This window comes from Diadema setosum, chromosome 1 (assembly GCF_964275005.1).
Source record: "Diadema setosum chromosome 1, eeDiaSeto1, whole genome shotgun sequence".
NCBI lineage: Eukaryota > Metazoa > Echinodermata > Echinoidea > Diadematoida > Diadematidae > Diadema > Diadema setosum.
Genome location: NC_092685.1, coordinates 21,456,261 through 21,469,445, shown reverse-complemented (window position 1 = coordinate 21,469,445; position 13,185 = coordinate 21,456,261). Strand labels below are relative to the sequence as shown.

The 13,185-nt window shown below is 38.6% G+C and overlaps 1 long non-coding RNA gene across 2 annotated transcripts; it reads left to right on the top strand.

The window, feature by feature from the left end:
• The first annotated feature begins 9,256 nt into the window (after window positions 1–9,256).
• Window positions 9,257–12,655, top strand: LOC140228270 (uncharacterized). Of its 2 annotated transcripts, XR_011901224.1 has the most exons (4): window positions 9,257–9,394; window positions 10,509–10,578; window positions 11,736–11,853; window positions 12,525–12,655. It is a non-coding gene; the product is annotated as an uncharacterized lncRNA (long non-coding RNA). The 2 variants fall into 2 exon arrangements; XR_011901226.1 differs by lacking the exon at window positions 10,509–10,578.
• Window positions 12,656–13,185: the final 530 nt, after the last annotated feature.

Genomic DNA, 13,185 nt, shown 5'->3' with positions numbered 1-13,185 from the left:
TTCATTTTCGGTTTAACGAACCTTTGGAATAACGAAACTTATTTCATTTTCGGATAAAAACAACAACAACAACAACAACAACAACAATGACAATAAGCGAACCTTCGAATTAACAAACCATAATTCATATTCGCTACAGCGAACTTCGGAATAACATTGAGAGGGCTATAGCACTCTATCATTGTTAGCCAGATTTTACTTGCTCTGGTGCTCTAATATTGATGGCATTTCATTCAAATCAACTCTCTCTGTGGGATTAAATATTCTCCATTAGATTGTAATATATGACCACACACACACCCACACACAAACACACACACACACGTATATATATATAAACTGCGCGGTTACCATGCACTGTGGCAACAACTACCACCAGTTTAGACGCATTCCATCACAAGCAGGTTAGTTTTGAAATCCGTCCGACCAGGAGCAGACGTATACCCTTGTGTGTATGTTCTGCTTCAGAAACGGATTTTTAATCTAACATCACATCGCATCCTGGTCGCTGATGAAGAATGCGATGACTAACCTGTTTGGTGTCTTGTTTCAAAAACATGCGCTTTCCTCGCCAGGATAAAGCGTTTTAATGCCATTTTAGGTTTTAATCTCATATATATATATATATATATATATATATATATATACACCTGGTGGTTCTATCCTGTTCTGTTCTATATATATATATATATATATATATATATATATATATATATATGATATATATATATGTATATTATATGATATATATATATATATATATATATATATATATATATATATATACTACATCAGTATGTGTGTGTGCGCGCGCTTGTGTGTCACGTGTATTTGTGTCTTCGTTTTTCCACTGTGTAACAATTGTCTGTTGTATTTATGCTGAATGGAAATAGACTTCGATCAAAACGGTAATTCTCGCTTGATAGGATTGTAATAAATCGCTGTCGCAATTGCTAAGCATAATAACGTCTATACTAGAACTGAGAGCAGAATTTGCGCGTTGATAAATACAAGGGGGTAATATTCTTTTGGAGTGATGCCAGGGACAGTGAAAAATAACTCAAAATGGGTTCAGTTTCCACATTTTCAAGTCTTCAAGTGTACATCAGAACTGCAGAACGATGGCTTGAGGACGACATGAACGCAAGTATCTTCGACCTGATTCCTCCTCACGTACTCTTGGAGGTGCGGTCAGGTGGGTGACCAAACGAGTCTTAATGCACTTGGATCGATATTATGCTGTCCACTGCATGGGAGAGACGCCAGTCATGATACTGCAGGTGTGTTCGCCGTTCAACGTAAAGACTTCCAGTGTGGAATGCGCCTTGCATTCGCTTCGCCGTCTGTGTTGCAGTCAAAGGCGATATGGGACCATGGACTTGGTGTAAATAAAAACATGTGAAGAATTGTGAATGCATTTAAGTGCAAACATATCTTTCTTTTTTCTTACAGCGTCTTCATTGGTATTTATTTCCATACTCTCCATGCGACTCCTCCCCCCCCCCGTATCTTCAAGGATACGCATAATGCTGGGCCACTCCCACTGAAAGCACCCTGTGAGGAAAATGCTGTTATCCCCCCCCCCCCAAAAAAAAAATAAATAAATAAAGAATACAATACAATACATGTAGTACATAACGAGAACAGCAATGTTGATATTGTCTTTGGATACAGGCAATGTTTTGATAAGTATTTCAAAATTGTCAGCAACGTTGAACATTGGAATGTGAATAAAATTCAGAGAAGTACAAAACAACAAAATTTAGGCTTTTTACACAAAATGAATATCATAGTAAAGAAGATTTTATTGAAGAATATGTGTAATAAACAATGAACAGTGATGATAGAAGACTAGCAGGATGCACTCATAAATGACAATGTGTAGACGCTAGCTAGGCTACATAGACAATTGCACAGTGTATGGCGTAGTTACCGTATCACCAAGGGCGCCGGAAGCGGGGGGGCAGGGGTGGCACTTGCCCCCCCCCCCAAACAAAATGTTGGGGGGGCAAAACGAGTTTTTGCCCCCCCAAAGTGCCCCCTGTAACAAATAATTAATCACTGATTTAAAGACCAAAATGAACAATAAAGGCATATTTCTTGTCTAAATGTTGTAATTTCATAACTGAAAATGCAACAAATTTTCGCCCCTAACGGGGCGAAAATTATAATACACTAACAACATACATTATTGTATCTATACACTAATAGTAACTTATGAGTAAATTTAGTGTATAGATGGTAGCCTCGTGTCCTTGAGTGTGCCTGCTGAAACATACCTTTAGTAAACCTTACACATTTCATTTTCTTCTTTGCTTTCTAGCATAAGAATATTTTTTATTGTTCGAACGATGCGATCACGTTTAAGCTTTTAATGAGTACATTTCAGATAAATTGCAAAGTAAAAGTTGCTCGCTCGTTCTGCCCGTACTTATAGTAAAATGAAAAGTTTTCATAAGTTATTATCATAGTCATTCGCAGTGATTTCTTTTACTATGTTTAATTCCTCAGAAATTTAATTTAAAATGCTCGATAAAAGCGACTTTTATACTCTGTTTTTACAAAAAGTCCCTACCGTGGGAGGGGGTATCCCCCTCCCACACCCTCCCCCGCTCGGTCGCTTCGCTCCCTCGACGAGGATCTCACACCATCACATAATATACCCCCGTATGTTTAAGATCATAGTCCTTCCAACTGATTTTCTTCAATATGTTAATTCCCTAGAAATTTGCTTTTAAATGTTCTATAAACGCGACTTTGATATAATACTCTGTTTTTACAAAAAGTCCCTACCGTGGGAGGGGGTATCCCCCCTCCCACACCCTCCCCCCGCTCGGTCGCTTCGCTCCCTCGCCGAGGATCTCACACCATCACATAATATACCCCCGTATGTTTAAGATCATAGTCCTTCCAACTGATTTTTTCAATATGTTAATTCCCTATAAATTTGCTTTAAATTCTCTATAAACGCGACTTTTACACTCCCTGTTTTTACAAAAAGTCCCTACCATGGGAGGGGGTATCCCCCCTCCCATACCCTCCCCCCGCTCGGTCGCTTCGCTCCCTCGCCGAGGATCTCGCACAATCACATTATTATGTACTCCCGTATGTAATAATGAGTCCTTCGCACTGATTATTTTTCACTATGTTTAATTCCTTAGAAATTTGCTTTTAAATGGTCTATAAACGCGACTTTTGTACCCTGTTTTACAAAAGCTCCCTACAGTGGAGGGGGGGGGGGGGAGGGAATCCCCCTTTCCACACACCCCCTCCCCCTCCCCCTCCCCCCTCCCCCCCCCCCCCCACTCACTCACTTCGCTCCCGCGCCGAGGATCTCACATCGTCACATAAATGTGCCCCCGTGGAGATTTTGCCCCCCCAAAACCAGAAGTGTTCCGGCGCGCTTGCGTATCACAGAATGTCAACAGACGAATTCAGAATTTATGACATAGGTTTTGGCTCTTGTAGATCTTTTTGGTAGACAAGATCGAATTTTGGAAGAAACTTAAGTCATTTTAATGTTTTCACAGGTATAAAATGAGACTATGTGGTTTTACTGTCAAGTCTAAAATCAACCGGCAACGGCGAAACCTGTGTGCTAATTATAGCTCAGTCAGAAAACATAGAATTGTACATGTGGGACTGAGGTAAGATCGAGTGTATTCACGTACGAGAAATGGCATTAAGAAATGTGTAATTTCACTGCTTACCTTTTATACTGAAGAGAAATAAGTTGGTGAATAGCCAGAATTTGCTTTGGAAGTGTAATGTCCAAAGATGAGAGTGTAATTTTTGTTGTATCCAGGTTAATTCCCCGGCGAACAATGGTCGCTGCTGTGTACTTCCCAATTGAATTTGCCGCTGTGCGTGACGTAAAAACTTTTAGCCAATCAGCGTTCAGAGGCGTATTGTCTGCACTTTAGGACTCCGGGTCAAGGGGTATAAAAGGGGGCCCGGGAAGCTTGAAATTTTACCCTGGCTGAGAATTTCGTTGATGATCTTGACCCTGTACATCCTTGATGTCTTGTTGATGCTACATTTGTGATCTGATAAAGTCTGAGGCTATAAAGTTAGAGCAATCGTAAGTCTAAAATTCTCTAAGTCCCTATTGTTGTTAGCATTGTTAGAACTTATAAACTGAGATATGAGGATATAAACAAATACTTAGAAAATATTTGTGATGGTTTTCCTAGTTAGGGAAATTGGAAACAATTTTATTAAGAAGATGGATAGCGAATTTAGGGCTTCTTTTCCATTGACTTAGGCGAAAATAAACTCTGCTTCTCAATAGAGTAGGGACAAGTATGGAGTACCAATTGTTTGAGAATATTTTCTTACATGCTCACAGTCTCTTAGGCAAATTTATTAAGAGAGGATGTTATTTTTCTTTGCTAAACAGAGAGATGGCGACGATGCAATGCAGGGTCTGGGACCCTGGGATAGGGGGTCATGAACGATGTCTCCTAGGATAGACTCAGTCTAATTATTGTTGTTACCCAAGTTGTTATCCAGTTTGTTGCTAGAATTTTACCCAGATTGGCAACTAGTGTTTGGAATTTAAACTGTGTTAGGATTCTAGTTAGTGTCGTCTAGAATCTAACTGTTACTGTTAGTTCTGCTTTTGTATGAGACACTTGTTGAGACTTAGTCATTTTCAGAGAAGTGTGACTTCAACATTTTTGACAGTGTCAGCACTTAGAAATTTTTCAAGGGAAGTGTGAACTTAGAATATTTTATGGTGTCACTAGTCAGCACTTAGTCATTCTAAGAAAAGTGTGACTTAGAAATTTTTGACAGTGTCAGCACTTAGAAATTTTTCAGAGAAGTGTGACTTAGAAATTTTTGACAGTGTCAGCACTTAGTCATTCTAAGAGAAGTGTGACTTAGAAATATTTGACAGTGTCAGCACTTAGTCATTTTTCAGAGAAGTGTGACTTAGAAATTTTTGACAGTGTCAGCACTTGGAAATTTTTCAAGGGAAGTGTGAACTTAGAATATTTTATGATGATAATGTGATGTGCAGTGGATTGTAGTTTAACATCTTATGAAGACATGAGGTGGTACCATAGTAACGTTAGTGCTCTTTGCATTTGAATACCGAATAGGTTACACAGATATAGGTGTAGGTTGTGATGAGTGTTGGGCAGATTCCCCTTCCCCTTTCCCCTTCCCCCCCCCCCTTTCCCTTTCATTCCCTGATGAGGCGAAAGACTGACGGCAGATTCTACAGCTTGATGAGTGACGTGTTACCATGCCAAACCAGCAGTTGTGATGTTTGCAGTGTCGGAGACTGGGTTCAAGATGAAAGACAAGTTTGATGCTTTAGCGGAAGGTTGAGTCTCAATGATGCTGAAACTACAAAGGGCTTAGCTGCAATCTGGCAATTGATGTCCTACTCCTAGCGTGATGTGGTCATGGCAAGCTGCTGTTCTTTCCTCTTCCCCCCCCCCCTTTTTTCCCTCCTTGTGTTTCTGTCTTTTCACTCATTACTTTTAGTAAATTTAACAAGTGTCAAAATCGAGTGTGCCTAGGGCAGGCCTGACTAGTGCACAGTAACGGTCGAGGTGCTGATTTAGTGTCAGAAGATAGTTATTTGAAAGCGGTGTTTGTGTCCCACCAGTATGGCACGCCAGAAGGGAATCAAATAATTATGTTCGACACCAACTAAAAAACCATTTCATCAATTTAAATTTCATTCCACAAAAATATATTCGATAAAATATATATTTCATAAAATATATATTCAAACAAAATATATATTTGACAAGAAAATATGAAGGTTTGACAGAAATATATTCGACAAAATATATATTTGACAAAAATATATATGTTTCACCAAAAATATATTTCACAAAAATATATTTGATCAAAAATATATTTGACACAAACTATGTTTGACCCAAAATATATTTGACAAAAAATATATTTGACCAAAAATCATATTTGACCAAAATATATTCGACAAAAAATATATATATTTCACCAAAAATATATTAGACCCAAGATATATTTGACATGGCGTTCTATACTTACGACAAGAAATCGTTCGATGAACAAAAAACTATTCGATGAACAAAAAACTATTCGATGAACAAAAAATCATTCCATGAAAATAAAAAGTCATTCGATGACAATACAGCGCAGCGCAAGCTTACACTGCACGTGTCGTTGCGTGTACACTGTGGTATACACCATCAATCTGCAAATTGTATGCGCATGTACATCCGCGCGCGCTTGCTAGCCCGTATACCGTGCGGTGAGAGCTAGACGCTCGCGTGGTACGCGCGCTATTATACAAAGCATTAGCGATTTCGATGTCTGTCTCTTCTGAAAGTGGGAGTAGGAACGATCTCGATGGCGTTATGCAAGAGATTCAGCTCCGCCATTGCCAGTGAGATGACGAGCGCGAGATCGATCGGGATCAGGTCGCCCGGTCGTGGACATACTTGGAGACTAAGTTAGCACGAGCAGAGCAACATCAGCGGTAACCGCAGCAGCGACCCCAACACGTTACTGGTACAGCGCCCGGCCGCCCCGGGCGGGGGTTACATCAGCGGCAGCGTTTACGAATAGCCCGACCAGACGGAGGTACGCTGTGCGAATATCCTACGTACAGCGACTGGGCTGCGTATAGTTACGGCAGCGCCTGCCATGACGATCCGGTCTCCAACCCAAACATCAAGCAGGCCAAGGGCAAGACCACAGCCTGATGCTGTAAATAGGCTCAGGCTCAACCACCGGCACCGCACCGGCACTACGGATACGGGCTCAGCCTCAGCAACCCCAGGTTGGTAAACTATCGTAGACCGATGAGATCTGTATCTGTATGGTTTAGTCAGCAAAATGTCCAGGAAGACATATCCACGCTAACTTGTAGAGGAGCACTACGTGTGGACAGAGCGCGACCATTGAAATTTGTCTGAGATCTGTCTCTTCTCGTTGCCGTCGGTCATGGGCTTCTTAGAGACAGATTCCGGCGGTAGTAAAATGGTAATGCAGTATTGGCAGTAAGCCAATATCGTATCTAAGAGGCAAGAAGATATACCTCAAATTTCACTCTACCAAATTCCACCAAAATTTCAGGGATTCCTTAGTATCTCATTTCCAGTCACTCACATAAATTTGAATTAAATGAGACATGGGGAAGCATTGAATTCAACGTTGACTTAGTTGTGGTTGTTTCTGCTCGCGCTCACAGCTTACGCTGTCTGATGTTAACGTTACACATTACGGTGGCTTTTAAATAAGGGGGACCATCATAGACATCATAAAAAACAAGGTTATATGCCTTCTAACCTGGAGTAATGTGTAACTCATCATGAAATATAGATTGCTAGTTGTTCTCCCCCCCCCCCACCCCATGAGACTAACAATTAGAGTTACTGTCACAAAGGTCAGTATCATTACGACAGCGCGTTGCTGACTGCAGTCATTCACGCGATCACGATTACTCTCCACAGGCATTCATTGTCGGCAGGTAGTTCGCCGTACAGGAGGAAAAGAATATGAAGTTTCCGTGACAACCTGAGGACATACGTTGATGCAGCAGGAAGAGATGATGGATGTGTGAGGTAAGACATCGTGTCCTCATTGCTAGATTCCCATTGGTGTGATATTTTGAATGGAAAGTGCTTCAGTAATATACTAATCACAGAGTTAGGAAAATTGACTTTATTTCTTTTTTTTTTTTCTTCTATGAATGTGATGTTTCTTATGGAAAGTTATGAGATTGAATAAGCTGAATGAACAATTCTCAGAGGATATAGATATGTGTATGTGATATAAACAGCCATCCCTATCTTTCAACAGAGCAGAATTCTGGATGCCTAATCCAGTCAAGTACTAACTTAGTCAAGTACTTGTACTGTTTGAAAATTGTTGTTCAAATTTTACCTCTTTATTGTTATTTATTTGTGTGTGTGTGCGTGTGTGTGTGTGTTGAAACTAAAGTTTCAAAGATGAAGTTTAGGAAGTCAAGACTTTATGCCCCATTGTGAATGTTTTTTACTTTTGTGATAAACTTGGAATATAGTGATTTGGTGTGTTTTTTCAAAGCTAGTAATATTAGGAATAATAAAGTAGTGATGGTAGTGATCATAAAATTTTCATGATGAATTATCACTGTTGTTATGACTTGAATAATGAAAATGATGTTTCTAGTCATGATTATCATCATCATCATCATCATCATTTATCATTGCTTTACCCCTTGCAGAATTACAATATATATGCCTCTAAATATATTGTAGGCAAACTGTAATAGCAGTACCTAGAGAAACCTGAAACAAGTACCGGTACATCAATATGGTACTAATTGGAAACATTTCAGTTCATCTTTTCAACATCAAGTTTATTATATGTTGATAAAATTATGTTCCGAAAGGTATACAGTATTTACCCAGTAATGTCATGCATTGTATTTCTGTTGTTTCCACTAATACACAATGGCAGCTACAGTGTGAGAATGTTTGAGGCCATGAGGGGACCTGTACTATGCCGTCTACGAGATCTGGGAAACACAAGAGGACTGGAAGACGCGAGTCACTTTGTGTTGATCTCTATTGATCCAGTGATTGTTTTGCCAAGGTTTGACACTGTAGCTCCTTATTATAAAGCATAGATTATTAAGTTCAGAAGAAAATCAAGCAAACAATTCCATACTTCTTCAAATTCATGAAATTCTTCCGTCGAGATGTTTTCATTGCGACTGATTGACAAATTGCCCCACATCGACGTAAATAAGCACTGAATTGATCAGTGTTTTAGTAGTAGCCATGATATTTACGTCGATGTGGGGCAATTTGTCAATCAGTCGCAATGAAAACATCTCGATGGAAGAATTTCATGAATTTGAATAACAAAGCAGTACCCGCTGCATGCTATAAGGATTAGAACCAACACTTGCTTTCGGGCGAAAGCTCGGTAGTCTAGTGGAGATGACGCCTGTCCGGTGATCAGGAGGTCGTAGGTTCGAATCCTGCTCGAGTATGTACGCCCATGATTTTTTATCATGGCTACTACTAAAACACTGATCAATTCAGTGCTTATTTACGTCGATGTGGGGCAATTTGTCAATCAGTCGCAATTCCATACTTCATTTATCAGAATAAATTGTGCAGTATTAAAAGAAAAAAAAAAAGTGTCTTTTTCAGAATGTGTTCGCTGTTATTGTAGTTTGTGTTTATTTGTTTGTTTGGTGGGTCATAGGATTTCTGTACCAGATGTAATTGCTTATGATTTGTGGTATTTTGTAGTACATGTATCATGTTCTTTGTTGATAAGCTTGTCTTGTATTCTTTCAGGAACTTTGCTGGTGCCAAGTCAAAGTCTTTCCGTCGAGAGAATGTGGATCTTTTGGACAAACCAGAGCAGCTGTCTTCAATGGCTATACCAGGTGAGAGTCATGTTACCCCAGTGATAGCTGGAGTCCAATTCCAGAGTGGTTAACCCTGACTTTAACTAGTGGGGAAATTCTGTTTAATCAACATATTGCTTACAGGAGCCATGCTTGTGCTGCGATAACTATTTTATCAGAGGATCCTGATCAGTGTATATCAAAATTTTACGACCCTCATAAAGGTAGTTACATCAATCAGCTAATCTTTGAGGAGTTGTAGATTCAGAAAGAAATGAAGACAGGATACTGTAAAGATTTTTGTTTCAAAAAGTAGATTCTAGAGTATCTATCTTGTGTTGCAATAATCAAAAGTGCACACCCAATTCTTAACAATCTCTATTCTCTACTTACACAAAATGTTGTTCTTACACCCCAATGGAAGTAGTTTTGTGCATACTGTAAAGCAAGAAATATTTGCAGTGTGAAATTTTCTTGAATCACAGCTGACAGCCTTTTTTTTTTTCTTTTTTTTTATGCCTCCGCCACGAAGTGGTGCCGGAGACATTATGTTTTCGGGTTGTCCGTCCGTAATGAATTTTGTGGACAGCGTAACTAAAAAACGTTTTGAGGTATCGTAATGAAACTTGGCATGTATGTGTATTAGGGGGTGAAGTTGTGCCTATCAACTTTTGGGTGCACATGCTCAAGATCAAAGGTCAAAAGGTCAAGGTCAAATATGTAAAATTTCACTATTTCCACCATATCTATGCAATGCCTGAAGATATTTTCTTAAAACTTAATGTATACATGTATTACCCAATTAAGATTCTCTGGTGGAAGTTTGGGGTCATGAGGTCAAAGGTCAAAGGTCAAAAGGTCAAGTAACAATTTTTTTTGTCCGTAACTTGGAAATTGTTCATGGTATCTTCATGGAACATAGCATATATACATGTACTGACTGACAATGATTATCTAGAGAATTTAGGGTTCATGGGGTCAACGGTCAGGGGCCAAAGAAAAGGGCAACACTTCAACATTTTACTATTTCCCTCATATTTATGCAATGCCAGCGGGATTATTATTCTTTTTTTTTTACACTTGGTGTATGCATGTATAACCTGATAGAGATTCTCTGGAAACTTTTTCTTTTCTTTTTTTTTTTGCCTTAAAGGTCAAAAGGTCAAAGATCAAGGGAAAGTGCTGAACTAACTTTTTCCTCCATATCTCAGAAGTGGCTCAAGGTATCTTGAAACTTTCTACATATTTATGCATGTTCTGCCTGACAGTGATTATCCTATGAATTTTACGGTCAAAGGCCAGATGAAAATGGTAACAATGTACTTTTCAATACAGAAATTGCACTTTTTCTCCATACCTTGAAAAGTACTCAATGCATAAACTTATGAATGGGCAAAGTCAAGTTAAAGTCCTTAAATCCCCAAATGCATGCTCTCCTATTCATCCAATTAAACTTAGGTCAAGGAAGGTGAATATTCAACACATTTGTGACAAACTTGTTATTTTAATATTTTGCCAATTGTGTGAAAATGTAATCACACATTGTCCACATGTACAGTAGACCTATTAGGAGAATCATGCATTATGGCGGAGGCATACCAGTCGCCTTAGCGACATTTCTAGTTCAGCATGCCACTTGAATTCAATGCATACAGTGCATACAGTGTAAACAAGAACTTTTGCATGTTCATGTATTTTGATTTTGTGACTCTTTGATCTCACAAAATTTGCAAAATTGGAATACACACGAAAATGTTTGGCTTAAAATGGTTCACTATTTTTGCTTCAATTGAGTTCTGCATGCCAAAAACGAAAGATTGTATACTTCGTTCCGTTCAAAATAATTGTATGGTGGAATAATTATTCAAATATAGGCATTAAAGACTCTAAACAGTGTTTTCACGGAAGAATTAAAATGGGTTGATGCTTATTCTCCAACAAACGTTATTCATTCATCCATTTCATTCATTCATCTCATTTATTTTCACTTTCATTATTGGTTGACAAAATCTGTATTAAAAACACAAACAAACAAAAATGCACTGTGTCAAATATGATAATGGAGAAATCATGAGAAGCACAACGTAGTCTTATTGAAAATGACCCCTTAATAACAAATATGATGTAAATATGTGTAATCATTTATAATCATTTGTAATTTGATTGAAACAAACATGAATACAAATTGTGATAAGATTATGTATTGATTTCTACTTTGCAAGAAATCAGTTGAAATTTGAATTATTGATGAAAACTTATCCCGTAATGACCAATTTGCATGGACACATTAATGATTATGCAAAAGTATGAAGTGAAGGATCTATGAAGATAGATTGCAACATATGATTTTGTTTGTTTGTTTGTTTCTCTGTGTTGGTAGGAGCATAGCTGCCTTGGACCCTGATAGCCCTATCCATCATCATGAGGTTTCCCAACCCACTCAATGCCATGCAGAGCCTTTGGATCAACGTCATCATGGAAGGACCACCTGCTCAAGGGTGAGCCACAATGTGCACACATCAGCAGGTCTGAGAGTATTCTGAAGGGGGAGGGCAATTATGCCGGCAGTGCAGTCATTATTCTGATTCAGTCTAATCAGGCCACTCTGCATAAAGATTCACAATCAATCAATCAGTCAATCAATCAATCAATTAATCAATCAATCAATCAAATTTCTTCAAGCAAATATCTTTGAACCACATTAAAGCTTTGGTTTCAAAATATTTCATTTTACCTTTTCATCGGCTAAAGCAGCATCTTAGTGAGTACCATTATAATTCTTCAGTCATGGGGAAAATAATTTTGTAAAAGTAAAAATCAATACCTCTCAAATCAGCAGTGTTTTGAAGTCTCATTTGTATGCCACTCTCCTTCTCTTTGTGACCCTTCTTATTGGAAAGTCTGGACGCCAACTATTTCTACTCTACACATTAATGTTGTTTCCAGAAATCCTTTCTGTCTATATGGCTACAGATTTTATTGTTAATTTGGAAGAAAGGACAAATATATGTTCATTCTTTAAAAAAAAGAAAGAAAAAGTGTGTATACATGTATTATCAAAGATGGATAGTGAACAAATACTGACATGAAAAAAAAAAAAAAATTGTGCATTCTGTAGTTCACATTACTGTATGATAATGTTTCATTCTCTCCCCACTCCTCTGTCCAGTCTCGGAGTGGAGCCATTGGACAAGGATGTAATAAGGAAGCCTCCTCGTTAGGTTCGTGACCCCATGATCACCAGACCTCTTCTTATTTATGTAGTCATGTCTGCCCTCATCATCGTCGTGGGGATCCTCTGGGTCTTCTGGAGAGAGGTTAGTGCTCCCTTTATTGTCCATGACTGTACACACATTTCTATTAATATTGGTCAAGTTCTTCCTTTACATAATTGTAATATTATGCCCTTGCTACATTGTGCCGAGTGATAACATTAGTGCATTTAGCAAGCTATCTTCTGTCAGATGCTTTGTCATGCGGATTGTAATATTAGATAATGATGCATGTATTGATTTGATTAGATTTATCCATTGTCTTTATAGATACTTGGCTGTGTATATTAGTACATGCAGTAGCAACATTCATCTTCACATACAGTATGCAATGAATTGTTTTGCTCCATGAAGCCTTTTCAGAGTATAAGGACAAGCATGATACTATCTTGAGCTGGGATTTATCAACTTGTGCCTGTCGAGCAGTCCAGATGGCACTGTAATAATGACTGCTCCTCTCGATTAGATGCAATCCTGCCTCAGCCTTCTCTGTGTCAGACAAAGTCATAAAAAGACGTGTAGCATACATGTATGAATACAAGACCATACATACTGTCT